Below are 14,523 nucleotides of genomic sequence, written 5' to 3'. Positions count from 1 at the left end.
TAATTTTTGTGAAATTTGTAAGATCTGTGTGGAGTTTTCTGGTTTGGGGGTGGGGGGTGCACATGGATGTCCAATTGTTCCATAACCATTTCTTGAAAAGACTATTCTTAATTAAATTGCCTTTGTTCCTTTGCCAGAGATCAGTTGACTGTAATTGAAGAGGTTTTTTCCTGGGTTCTGTATTCTGCCCATTGGCCTACTTGTCTACTCTTGCCAGTGCCACTCTGTTTTGATTACTGTAGCTTTACAGTTAGTTTTAAAGTTGACAATATCAGTTCTCCAACTTTGTTCTTCAGTATTGCGTTGGCTATTCTAGGTCTTTTGTCTTTTTGTATAAACCTTAGAATCTGTTAATACCTACAAACAGCTTGCTGAGATTTTGACTAGTATTACATGACTCTGTAGATAAGTTGGGAAGGAACTGACATCTTAATAATGTAGAGTGTTCTAGTCTGTGAACTTGGACTGTCCTCATTTGTTTAGATCTTTGATTTCTTTAATCAGTTTTGTAGTTTTCCTCATGTACAGCCTGTACATATTTCATTAGATTCATACCTAAGTATTTCATTTGTGTGTGTGCTTTTGTAAATGGTGCTATATTTTTTATTTCACTGTTTTTTTTTGGGGGGGGAGCTACGCCACACTTGTAGGATGTTAGTGGGATAGCTTGTGGGATGTTAGTTCCCTAGCTTGGGATTGAACCCAGGCCCTTGGCAGTAAAAGCACAGAGTCCTAAACACTTGGCCTCCAGGGAATTCTCTATTTCAAATTCTAATTGTTCTCTGGTGGTATATGCGAGAGTGGTCCACATTTATCTACTATTAACCTTGTGTGCTGTGATGTTGCTATATTCACAGATGTTTTTGTTGATTCTTCAGAACTTTCCACGTAAAGAGTAATTCTGTCTGTGAACAAATACAGTTTTATTTCTTCTTTCTCAGTTTGTATAGTTTTTATTTCCTCGTACTGTGCTGTGCTGTGCTAGTTCACTTCAGTCATGTCCAACTCTTTGTGACCCTATGAATCTGCCAGGCTCCTCTGTTCATGTGGATTCTCTCGACAAGAATACTGGATGGGTTGCCATGCCCTCCTTCCAGGAGGTCTTCCAGTAAGGTCTTGAGTAGGAGTGGCTAAAGAGGATATGCTTGCCCTGTTCTCAGTCATAGGGTAAAGGTACAGTTTCTCACCACTCAGTGTAACATTGCTGCTGCTGCTAAGTCACTTCAGTCGTGTCTGACTCTGTGTGACCCCATAGATGGAAGCCCACCAGGCTCCCCCGTCCCTGGGATTCTCCAGGCAAGAACACTGGAGTGGGTTGCCATTTCCTTCTCCAATGTGTGAAAGTGAAGTTCCTCAGTCATGTCCGACCCTTAGCGACCCCACAGACTGCAGCCTACCAGGCTCCTCCATCCATGGGATTTTCCAGGCAAGAGTACTGGAGTGGCTTGCCAGTGTAAGATTAGCTGTAGGGTTTTTTAGTAGGTGTTCTTTATCAAGTTGAAGTTACTCCCTGTTCCTAGTTTGCTGAAAGTTTTCAATTGTAGAATGAATGTTGGATTTTTTCATTCTTTTCTGCATCACTAATATGATCATATGAGTTATCTTCTTTATCATGTTGTCATGTTGGTATCTTAGATGACATTAATTAATTTTTTACTATTGAACCAGCCAAGCTGTCATACTTGGAATAAATCCCTTGGTTATTGTGTATAATTCTTTCTACACATAGTTAGATTCAACTTGCCAACAATTCATTGCATCTGTGTTCATGAGAAGGACTGGTTTCTGCTTCTTTTTTGTACATGTCTTAGTCTTATATCAATGTCTCCATAATAGAATGAGTTAGGGAATGTTCTCTCTCTTCTATTTTCGGGAGAGGATTGCAGAGAATTGATACAATTTCTTTCTCAAATGTTTGGTCAAACTCAGCAGTGAAAGCATCTGGCCCTGGTATACTCTCTTTTTGGGGAATTTGTTAATTACTGATCCAATTTTTAAAATAGACATAGGCCTGTTCAGATCACCTCTCCTTGTGTGAGTCTTGGTAGTTTCTATCTTTCCAGGAATTGGAGCATTGCATCTAAGTTATTAAATTTGTGGGTATAGAGGTGTTCCTGGTATTCCATAACTATAAATATTTATTAAGATAAAACTCACATAACATACAACTCACCTACTTGAAGTGTGAAATTCAGTGACTTTTACTATATTCACAGAGTTGTGCAAGCATCACCATAATCGGTTTTAGAATATTTTCATTGCCCCCCAAACAAGCCCTGCAGCCTGTAACTATTACTCCTATTGAGGTGTTTAATCTGTCTGGAGTTAATTTTTATGTATGATATGAAGTAGGGAGTCCAACTTCATTCCTTTTTTAAAAATTGAAGTATAGTTGATTTACAGTGTTACGTTAATTAATGTTACAATGTTAATTTCTTCTGTAGAGGAAAGTGATTCAGTTATACATACTCTTTTTCATATTCCTATCACAGAATATTGAATACAGTTCCCTGTGTTATACTGTAGGACTTGTTTATCATTCTGTATATAATAATTTGCATCTGCTAATCCCCAAAGTCCCAATTCATTTTTCCTCCAACCCCCTCCCCCTTGGCAACCACAATTCTGTTCTCTATGGCTGTGAATCTGTTTCTGTTTCATAGATAAGTTCATTTGTGTCATATTTTAGATTCCACATATAAGTGATATCATATGGTATTTGGCTTTCTCTTTCTGACTTAGTATGATAATGTCTAGGTCTATCCATGTTGCTGCAAATGACATTATTTCATTCTTCTTGAGGGCTGAGGAATATTCCACTGTATGAGTGAAAATTGCTCGGCTGTGACCGACCCTTTGTGACTCCATGGACTGTAACCCACCAGGCTCGTCTTTCCATGGAATTCTCCTGGCAAGAATACTGGACTGTGTTGCCATTCCCTTCTGCAGGGCATCTTCCTGACCCAAGTATTGAACCCAGGTCTCCTGTACTCCTGGCAGACTCTTTACCGTCTGAGCCACCAGAGAAGTCCATTCTCTGTCCATATACATTCTCCAATGTATATATATACCAAATCATTTTTATCCATTCATCTGTCAATGGACATTTAGGTCATTTCCATGTCTCAGATTTTGTAAACAGTGCTGCTGTGAACATTGGAGTTTATATATCTTTTTGAATTATAGTTTCCTCCAGATGTATACCCAGGAGTGGGATTTCAAGATCATATGGTGACTTTACTTTTTTGAGGGCCTCCATGTCGATCACAATAAACTGTGGAACTTTCTGAAAGAGATGGGAATCCCAGACCACCTGACCTGCCTCTTGAGAAACCTGTATGCAGGTCAGGAAGCAACAGTCAGAACTGTACATGGAACAACAGACTGGTTCCAAATAGGAAAAGGAGTACGTCAAGGTTGTATATTGTCACCCTGCTTATTTAACCTATATTCAGAGTACATCATGAGGAATGCTGGGCTGGAAGAAGCACAAGCTGGAATCAAGATTGCTGGGAGAAATATCAATAACCTCAGATAAGCAGATGACACCACCCTTATGGCAAAAAGTGAAGAGGAACTCAAAAGCCTCTTGATGAAAGTGAGAGAGGAGAGCGAAAAGGTTGGCTTGAAGCTCAACATTCAGAAAACAGATCATGGCATCTGGTCCCATCACTTCATGGGAAATAGATGGAAAAACAGTGGAAACAGTTTCAGACTTCATTTTTTTGGGCTCCAAAATCACTGCAGACACTGATTGCAGCCATGAAATTAAAAGACGCTCCTTGGAAGGAAAGTTATGACCACCTGGATAGTATATTAAAAAGCAGAGACATTACTTTGCCAACCAAGGTCCGTCTAGTCAAGGCTATGGTTTTTCCCGTGGTCATGTATGGATGTGAGAGTTGGACTGTGAAGAAAGCTGATCGCCGAAGAATCGATGCTTTTGAACTGTGGTGTTGGAGAAGACTCTTGAGAGTCCCTTATACTGCAAGGAGATCCAACCAGTCCATTCTAGAGGAGATCAATCCTGGGTGTTCATTGGAAAGACTGATGCTAAAGCTGAAACTGCAATACTTTGGCCACCTCATGCGACAAGTTGACTCACTGGAAAAGACTGATGCTGGGAAAGGTTGGGGGCGGGAGGAGAAGGGGACCACAGAGAATGAGATGGCTGGATGGCATCACCGACTCTGTGGACATGAGTTTGAGTGAGCTCCGGGAGTTGGTGATGGACAGGGAGGCCTGGCGTGCTGTGATTCATGGGGTCGCGGAGAGTCGGACACGACTGAGCGACTGAACTGAACTGAACTGATACTATTTTCCATAATGGCTATACCAATTTACATTCTCTCCCAACAGTATACACACCCACACCCTCCACATCCTTTCCAGTATTTGTAGACTATTTAATGACGGCCATTCTGAGCAGTGTGAGGTGGTACCTCACTGTAGTTTTGATTTTAATTTCTCTAATAATTAGTGGGGCTTCCCAGGTGGTGCTAGTGGTAAAGAACTCACCTGCCAGTACAGGAGACATAAGAGACACGGGTTCCATCTCCAGGTCAGGCAGATCCCCTGGAGGAGGGCACTGCAACCCACTCCAGTATTCTTGCCTGGAGAATCACATCAACAGAGGAGCCTGGCAGTCTACAGTCCATAAAGGTTGCCAAGAGTCAGACACAACTGAGTGACTTGGCACACACACAATAATTAGGGATGTTGAGCATCTTTTTATGAGCCTAATGTCCATCTGTATGTCTGCTTTGGAGAAATGCCTGTTTAGGTCTTTTTCTCAAATTTGATGGAGTTGTTTGGTTGTTTTTTTTTTTATTGAGTTGTATGAGCTGTTTGTATATTTTGGAAATTAAGTCCTTGTCAGTGGCTTCAGTTACAAATATTTTCTCCTAGTCCATAGGTTGTCTTTTCATTTTGTTTATGGTTTCTTTTGCTGTACAAAAGCTTATAAGTTTGATTAGATTTTATTGGTTTATTTTTGCTTTTATTTCTGTTGCCTTCGAAGACTGACCTAAGAAAACACTGGTACCATTTGTGTTGGAGAATGTTTTGCCTATGATCTCTTCTAGGGATTTTATCGAACTTTATTCTTTTGCACATACCCAGCCAGTTGTCCCACTACCATTTGTTGAAAAGACTATTCTTTTTTTTTTTTTTTGTTAATTTATGGAGGATTTATTTGTCATATTTTAACTTTTATTGGAGTATAATTGATTTGCAATATTGTGTTACTTTCTGCTGTACACTAAAGTGAATCAGCTCTCTATATACCTATATCCACTCTTTTTGTTTGTTTGTTTTGGTCACACTACGTGGCATGTGGGACCTTAGTTCTCCAACCAGAATTCGAACTTGTGCTCCCAGCAGTGGAAGTGCAGAATCTTAACCACTGAACCATCAGGAAAGTCCCTTCACTCTTTCTTAGATTTCTTTCCTTATTTCCCTGTTCATAGAGGTCATTACAGAGAATTGAGAAGAATTCCCTATGCTATACAATTGGTCCTAATTAGTTATCTATTTTATATATTAGTGTGCATATGTCAATCCCAATCTCCCTCTTTATCCCTCCCCACCCTCCAAAAAGACTGTTCATTCACCATCAGAGTTCTGACGAAACATGGTCCACTGGAGAAGGGAATGACAAACCACTTCAGTATTCTTGCCTTGAGAACCCCATGAAGAGTATGAAAAGGCAAAAAGATATGATACTGAAAGATGAACTCCACAGGTCGGTAGGTACCCAATATGCTATGTGAGAAGAGTGGAGAAATAACTCCAGAAAGAATGAAGAAACAGAACCAAAGTGAAAACAGTGCCCAGTTATGGATGTGACTGGTGATAGAAGTAAAGTCAGATGCTGTAAAGAACAACATTGCATAGGAACCTGGAATGCAACGTCCATGAATCAAGGTAAATTGGAAGTGGCCAAACAGGAGATGTCAAGAGTGAACATCAACATTTTAGGAATCAGTGAACTAAAATGGACTAGACTGGGAGAATTTAATTCAGATGACCATTATCTCTACTACTGCAGGCAAGAATCCCTTCAGTTCAGTTCAGTTCAGTCGCTCAGTCGTCCGACTCTTTGCGACCCCATGAATCACAGCATGCCAGCTCTCCCTGTCCATCACCAACTCCCGGAGTTCACTCAATCTCCTGTCCATTGAGTCGGTGATGCCATCCAGCCATCTCATTCTCTGTCGTCCCTGTCTCCTCCCACCCCCAATCCCTCCTAGCATCAGACACTTTTCCAGTGAGTCAACTCGTCGCACAAAAAAATGGATTAGCCCTCACAGTCAAAAGAGTCCAAAATGAAGTACTTGGGTGCAATCTCCAAAACAACAGACTGATCTCTGTTCTTTTCCAAGGCAAACCATTCAATATCACAGTAATGCAAGTCCATGCCGCAACCACTAATGTGGAAGAAGCTGAAGTGGAATGGTTCTATGAAGACCTACAAGACCTTCTAGAACTAACACCAAAGAAAGATGTCCTTTTCATTATAGGGGACTGGAATGCAAAAGTAGGAAGTCAAGAGATAACCTGGAGTAACAGGCAAGTTTGCCTTGGAGTACAAAATGAAGCAGAACAAAGGCTAACAGAGTTTTGACACTGGTCATAGCAAACACCCTCTTCCAACAACACAAGAGAAGACTCTACACATGGACATCACCAGATGGTCAACACCGAAATCAGATTGATGATATTCTTTGCAGATGAAGATGGAGAAGCTCTATACAATCAGCAAAAACAAGACCAGGAGCTGACAATGACTCAGATCATGAACTCCTTACTGCCAAATTCAGACTTAAATTGAAGAAAGTAGGGAAAACCACTAGACCATTCAGGTATGACCTAAGTCAAATCCCTTATGATTAAACAGTGGAAGTGACACATAGATTCAAGGGATTAGATCTGATAGAGTGCCTGAAGAACTATGGACAGAGGTTTGTGACATTGTACAGGAGATGGTGATCAAAACCATCCCCAAGAAAAAGAAATGCAAAAAGGCAAAATGGTTCTCTGAGGAGGGCTTAGAAATAGCTGAGAAAAGAAGAAAGTGAAAGGCAAAGGAGAAAAGGAAAGGAATACCCATTTGAATGCAGAGTTCCAAAGAATAAAAAGACAAGAAATCCTTCCTCAGTGATCTATGCAGAGAAACAGGAAAACAATGGAATGGGAAAGACTAGAGATCTCTTCAAGAAAATTAGAGATACCAAGGGAACATTTCATCCAAAGATGGGCTCAATAAAGGACAGAAATGGTAGGGGTTTAACAGAAGCAGAAGATATTAAGAAGAGGTGGCAGGAATACACAGAAGGACTAGACAAAAAAGATCTTCATGACCCAGATAACCACAAGGCTGTGATCACTCATCTAGAGCCAGACATCCTGGAATGCAAAGTCAAGTGGTCCTTAGGAAGCATCACTGTGGACAAAGCTAGTGGAGGTGATGGAATCCAGCTGAGCTCTTTCAAATCCTAAAAGAAGATGCTGTGAAAGTGCTGCACTCAGTATGCCAGCAAATTTGGAAAACTCGACAGTGGCCACAGGACTGGAAAAGGTCAGTTTTCATTCCAATCCCAAAGAAAGGTAATGCCAAAGAATGTTCAAACTACTGCACAATTGCACTCATCTCACATGCTAGCAAAGTAATGCTCATAGAAAAAGCTCATAGAAAAAGCAAGAGAGTTCCAGAAAAACATCTACTTCTGCTTTATTGACTATGCCAAAGCTTTTGACTGTGATCACACTGTGGAAAATTCTTAAAGAGGTAAGAATACCAGACCACCTTACTTGCCTCCTGAGAAGTCTGTATGCAGGTCAAGAAGCAACAGAACTGGACATGGAACAACAGACTGGTTCATAATTGGGAAAGGAGTAGGTCAAAGACATATATTGTCACCCTGCTTATTTAGCTTATATGGAGAGTACATCGTGAGAAACACTAGGCTGGAGGAAGCACAAGCTGGAATCAAGATTGCTGGGAGAAATATCTATGACCTCAGGTACGCAGATGACACCACCCTTGGCAGAAAGTGAAGAAAAACTAAAGAGCCTCTTGATGAAAGTGAAAGAGGAGAGTGAAAAAGCTGGTTTAAAACTCAACATTAAAAAAAATAAGATCATGGCATCTGGTCCCATCACTTCATGGCAAATAGATGGGAAACAAAGGAAAAAGTAACAGACTTTATTTTCTTGGGCAAAATCACTGCAGATGGTGACTGCAGCCATGAAATTAAAAGACACTTGCTCCTTGGAAGAAGATCTATTACAAACCTACATAGCATGACATAAAACAGAGACATTACTTTGCTGACAAAGGTTCATATAGTGAAAGCTATGGTTTTTCCAGTAGTCATGTATGGATGTGAGAGTTGGACCACAAAGAAGGCTGAGTTCTGAAGAATTGATGCTTTTGAACTGTGGTGTTGGAGAAGACTCTAGAGCCCCTTGGACTGCAAGGAGGTCCAACCAGTCCATCCTAAAGGAATTCAGTCCTGAATATTCATTGGAAGGACTGATGTTGAAGCTGAAGCTCCCATATTTTGGTCACCTGATGAGAGTAACTGACTCATTGGAAATGACCCTGTTGCTGGAAAAGATTGAAGGCAGGAGGAAAAAGGGATGACAGAAGATGAGATGATTGGATGGCATCACTGTCTTGATGGACAGGAGTTTGAGCAGGTTCTGAAAGTTGGTGATGGACTGGGAAGGCTGGCATGCTGTAGTCCATGGGGTCACAAAGAGATTGACACAATTGAGTGACTGAACTGAACCAAACTTCTTTGAATTGTCCTGGAAATATGTCAAAAGTAAGTGAGTTGTATTTGTAAAGGCTTATTTCTTGATTCTTGATTCTATTCCATTGATCTCGCCTTGGGCCACTACCACATGTGTCTTATTTACTAAAACTTTACAGTAAGTTTTGAAATTGGAAAGTGTGAGTTCTACATTTTGTAATTCTTTTTTAAGATTGTCCTGACTTTCCTGAGTCCCTTGAATTTCCAGGTGAATTTAGAAATAGACTGTCAATTTCTACAAGGAAATCATCTAGGATTTTGATAGGTATTGTGTTGAATCTATAGATAAATTTGGAAAAATTTCCCCCTTCATGTTAAGCCTTTCAGTCTATGAACATGGACTGTTTTTCCATTTATTTAGTTCTAATTTAATTTCTTTCAGTTCTATAACATTCAGAGTAAAAGTTTTTCGGTTGTCAAACTCATTCCTAACTTATATTATTTTCATGCTACTATAAATGGAAGAGCTTATTTTTTTTAATGTTAACTATTTATTACACAATTCATTTAACACATTCAGATAGAATTATAGTCTAAGATACAATCCTTTTCATAGGAGACTTCATGTCATTGCAGCTTCCTGCCACTGCCATATAATTGCTGACATCAGTAAGTGTAGGAAAAATGTGATCTGTTTCATATAGCAAAAATATTTGTGGCAGGTCCCTTCAATTAGATTTATTTTTTTATTTTATGACTTAAAGATGGTGGAGTAGAAAAGGCACAGGAACCAGAGATCAAATCGCCAACATCCGTTGGATCATTGAAAAAGCAAGAGGATTCCAGGAAAACCTCTACTTCTGCTTCATTGACTATGCTAAAGCCTTTGACTGTGTGGATCACAACAAACTGTGGAAAATTCTTAAAGAGATGAGAATACCAGATCACCTTACTTGCCTCCTGAGAAATCTGTATGCAGGTCAAGAAGTAACAGTTAGACATGGAAAAAAGGACTGGTTCCAAAATGGAAAGGAGTATGTCAAGACTGTATATTGTCACCCTGCTCATTTAACTTATATGCAGAGTACATCATGCAAAACTCCAGCTGGATGAAACACGAGCTGGAATCAAGATTGCTGTGAGTAGTAGCAATAACCTCAGATATGCAGATGACACCACCCTTATGGCAGAAAGTGAAGAGGAACTAAAGAGACTCTTGATGAAGGTGAAAGAGGAGAGTGAAAAACCTGGTTTAAAACTCAACGTTAAAAAAAGGAAGATCATGGCATCCGGTCCCATCACTACTTCATGGCAAATAGATGGGGAAACAATAAAAACAGTGACAGACTTTCTTTTCTTGAGCTCCAGAATCACTGCAGATGATGACTGCAGCCATGAAATTAAAAGACTCTCATTCTTTGGAAGAAAATCTGTGACAAACCTAGACAGCATATTAAAAAGCAGAGATGTTACTTTTACAACAAAAGTCCATAGAGTCACAGCTATGGTTTTTACAGTATCATGTATGGATGTGAGAGTTGGATCATAAAGAAGGCTGAGTTCTGAAGAATTGAAGCTTTTGGACTGTGCTGTTGAAGAAGACTCTTGAGAGTCCCTTGGACTGCAAGGAGATCCAACCAGTCCATCCTAAAGGAGATCAGTCCTGAATATTCATTGGAAGGACTGTTGCTGAAGCTGAAGCTCCAATACTTTGACCACCTGATGTGAAGGACTGACCATCAGAAAAGACCCTGATGCTGGGAAAGGTTGAGGGCAGGAAGAGAAGGGGATTAAAGAAGGACGAGATGGTTGGATGACATCACTGATTCAGTCAACATGAGTTTGAGCAAGGTCTCGGAGATGGTGAAGGACAGGGAAGCCTGGCTTGCTACAGTCCATTGGGTCACAAAAAGTTGGACACAACTGAGTGACTGAACAGCAACAACAACATTTTTTTATCAGTTTTATTTAGGTATAGTTGATTTACAATATTATATATTTTAGGTGTACTGTATTATGATTCACAATTTTAGAGGTTATTCTTAATTTATAGTTATAAAACATTTGCTATATTCCCTGTGTTGTACAATATATCCCGGTAACTTATTTATTTTATAAATAGTAGTTTCTGTTTCCTAGCCCCCTACTTCTGTCTTGCCTCTTCTCCCCTCTCCCCAGTGGTAACCGCTAGTTTGTTCTCTATATCTGTGAGTGTATTTTTTGGTTGTATTTACTAGTTTTAATTTTTAGGTTCCACATATAAGTTGTACCATAGTTTTTATCTTTCTCTGTCTGGCATATTTCACTACACATGATACCCTCCAAGTCCATCCATGTTGTTGCAAACGGGAGTAGTTAGAACTACTTTCTTAATTTCATTTTTTGATTGCTCATTGCTGCTATACAGATACAATTGATTTTTAGATAATGTACTTATTATTTGTTTAGTTTGGAACAGCTTGACAAATATAATTCAAATACCACACAATTCACTTAGTGTATAATTCATTGTTTATATATTAAATTATTAATTTTTAAATTGTAGTAAGAAATATATAGCATAAAATTTGCCATTTTAAGATACAATTCAGTGGCATTAATTACATTCAGTGTTATGCAAACTTCACCCCTATTTCCAAAATATTTTCTTTACCCTTTTGTCAGCATTAAGTGATAACTCTTTAGTCCCCCTTCTCCAGCCCATGGTAATCCCTAAAGTATTTTCTGTCTTTATGGTTTTGCCTATTTTAAGTTGTGCTTGCATGTTCAGTCATATCTGACCCTTTGTGACCCCACAGAGTCCTCCAGGCTCATCTGTCCTTGAGATTTTCCAGACAAGAATACTGGAGTGGGTTGCCATTTCCTCCTCCACATGATCTTCCTGACTCAGGAATTGAACCCATGTCTCCTGTGTCTCCTGTATTGGCAGGAAGATTGTTTATCCCTAAGCTACTAGGGAAGCCATCATATAAATGGAATTGTAAAATATTTGTCTTTTTGTGTCTGCATTATTTTGCTTAACATGAGTTTGTCAAAGGTCATCAAAGTTGTAGCAGGCATCAGAAGTTCATTCTTTTTTATGTCTGAATAATATTGTTAAATATACATAACACATTTTATTCTGTCCACTTGTCTATTGGTGAACACTTGAATCATATACAAATTTTGCCTATTATAATTAATGCTGTAATGAAAATTGATGTATAAGTCTCTGTTCAATGCCTGGTTGCAGTTCCTCTGGATATTTATTTAGGAGAGGAATTTATGAATTGTATGATGATTCTGTCATTAGCTTTCTGAGGAACCACTAAACTAGTTTCCATAGTGACTGTATCATTTTACATTATAAACTAAGTATTTTATTCTTTTTGAAACTATTGTAAATTGAATTGCTTTTACAATTTACTTTTGACTTGTTCATTGCAAGTATATAGAAATAAAACTGATTGTTGTGGGTTGGTTTTATATCCTGCAGACTTGCTTAATTTATTAATATTAGCTCTAACAGTTTTTTGTGACATCATTAGGTTTTTCAGTATGTCAGATCATGTCATTTGCATACAGAGAGAACTTTACTTCATCCTTTCCATACCTTTTGTTTTTCTTGACTAATTGTTCTGGTTTGAACTTCCAGAACTATGTTGAATCAAAGTGGTGAAACTTGGCACTGTTGCTTTTTTCCTGATCTTGGAGGGAAAGCTCTCAGTCTTTCTCAATTGAGTATGATGTTATCTGTGAGTTTTCCACATATGGCTTTTATCATATTTAGAGGATTTTAGAGGAATTTCCCTACTATTCCTCGTTTATTCTTTTTACATTAAGTTTTATTAAATGCTATTTCTGCAACAACCAGGATGATCATGTGGGTTTGTTCCTTCTTTCTAAAATGTGATTTACTGTATTTGTTAATTTTAATATATCAAACCATAGTTTCATTTCAGAAATAAATTCCACCTGATCATGGGATGATGCTTTTCAAATGCTGCTGAATTTGGCTTGCTAGTATTTTGTTGGATATTTGCATCTGTATTCATAAAGGTTTTCATCTGTTATTTCTTTCCTGTAGTGCCTCTGTTTAGTTTTAGTATCAAAGTAATGCTAGCCTCATAGAGTAGGTTTCAGAAATGTTTCCTCTTCTTCAAGTTGTTTGAAGAATTTGTGAATAATCGATATTGAGTTTTCTTTACATTTGGTATAATTCACCAGTGAAGTCATCTGTTTCTGGGATTTTCTTTGTTGTGAGATTTTTCATTACTAATTCCATCTCCTCGCCACTTACATACTATCTTAATTTGGGCTGCTATAACACATAGAAGAAACACCTGGAGTAACAGGCAAATTTGGCCTTGGAACACGGAATGAAGCAGGGCAAAGGCTAACAGAGACACTGGTCATAGCAAACACCCTCTTCCAACAACACAAGAGAAGACTCTACACATGGACATCACCAGATGGTCAACACCGAAATCAGATTGATTATATTCTTTGCAGCCAAAGATGGAGAAGCTGTATACAGTTAGCAAAAACAAGGCCAGGAGCTGACTGTGGCTCAGATCATGAACTCCTTATTGCCAAATTCAGACATAAATTGAAGAAAGTAGGGAAAACCACTAGACCATTCAGATATGACCTAAATCAAATCCCTTATGATTATACAGTGGAAGTGAGAAATACATTTAAGGGACTAGATCTGATAGAATGCCTGATGAATTCTGGACAGAGGTTCGTGACATGGTACAGGAGACAGGGACCAAGACCATTCCCATGGAAAAGAAATGCAAAAAAGCAAAATGGCTGTCTGAGGAGGCCTTACAAATCGCTGTGAAAAGAAGAGAAGCGAAAAGCAAAGGAGAAAAGGAAAGATATAAGCATCTGAATGCAGAGTTCCAAAGAATAGCAAGGAGAGATACGAAAACCTTCCTCAGCGATCAATGCAAAGAAATAGAGGAAAACAACAGAACAGGAAAAACAAGAGATCTCTTCAAGAAAATTAGAGATTCCAAGGGAACATTTCATGCAAAGATGGGCTCGATAAAGGACAGAAATGGTATGGACCTAACAGAAGCAGCAGATATTAAGAAGAGGTGGCAAGAATACACAGAAGAACTGTACAAAAAAGATCTTCACGACCAAGATAATCATGATAACGTGATCAATGACCTAGAGCCAGACATCTTTGAATGTGAAGTCAAGTGGGCCTTAGAAAGCATCACTATGAACAAAGGTAGTGGAGGTGATGGAATTCCAGTTGAACTATTTCAAATCTTGAAAGATGATGCTGTGAAAGTGCTGCACTCAATATGCCAGCAAATTTGGAAAACTCAGCAGTGGCCACAGGACTGGAAAAGGTCAGTCTTCATTCCAATCCCAAAGAAAGGCAATGCCAAAGAATGCTCAAACTACCACACAATTGCACTCATTTCACACGCTAGCAAAGTCATGCTCAAAATTCTCCAAGCCAGGCTTCAGCAATATGTGAACCGTGAACTCCCAGATGTTCAAGCAGGTTTTAGAAAAGGCAGAGGCACCAGAGATCAAATTGCCAACATCCGCTGGATCATGGAGAAAGCAAGAGTTCCAGAAAACCATCTATTTCTGCTTCATTGACTATGCCAAAGTCTTTGACTGTGTGGATCACAATAAACTGTGGAACATTCTGAAAGAGATGGGAATACCAGACCACCTGACCTGCCTCTTGAGAAACCTGTATGCAGGTCAGGAAGCAACAGTTAGAACTGGACATGGAACAACAGACTGGTTCCAA

The sequence above is a fragment of the Moschus berezovskii genome, chromosome 2 (assembly GCF_049115385.1).
Source record: "Moschus berezovskii isolate FMDL1 chromosome 2, NW_MosBer_1.0, whole genome shotgun sequence".
NCBI classification, from domain to species: Eukaryota; Metazoa; Chordata; class Mammalia; order Artiodactyla; family Moschidae; genus Moschus; species Moschus berezovskii.
The sequence above is the reverse complement of the archived record's forward strand: the minus strand, read 5'-3'. Positions refer to the sequence as shown.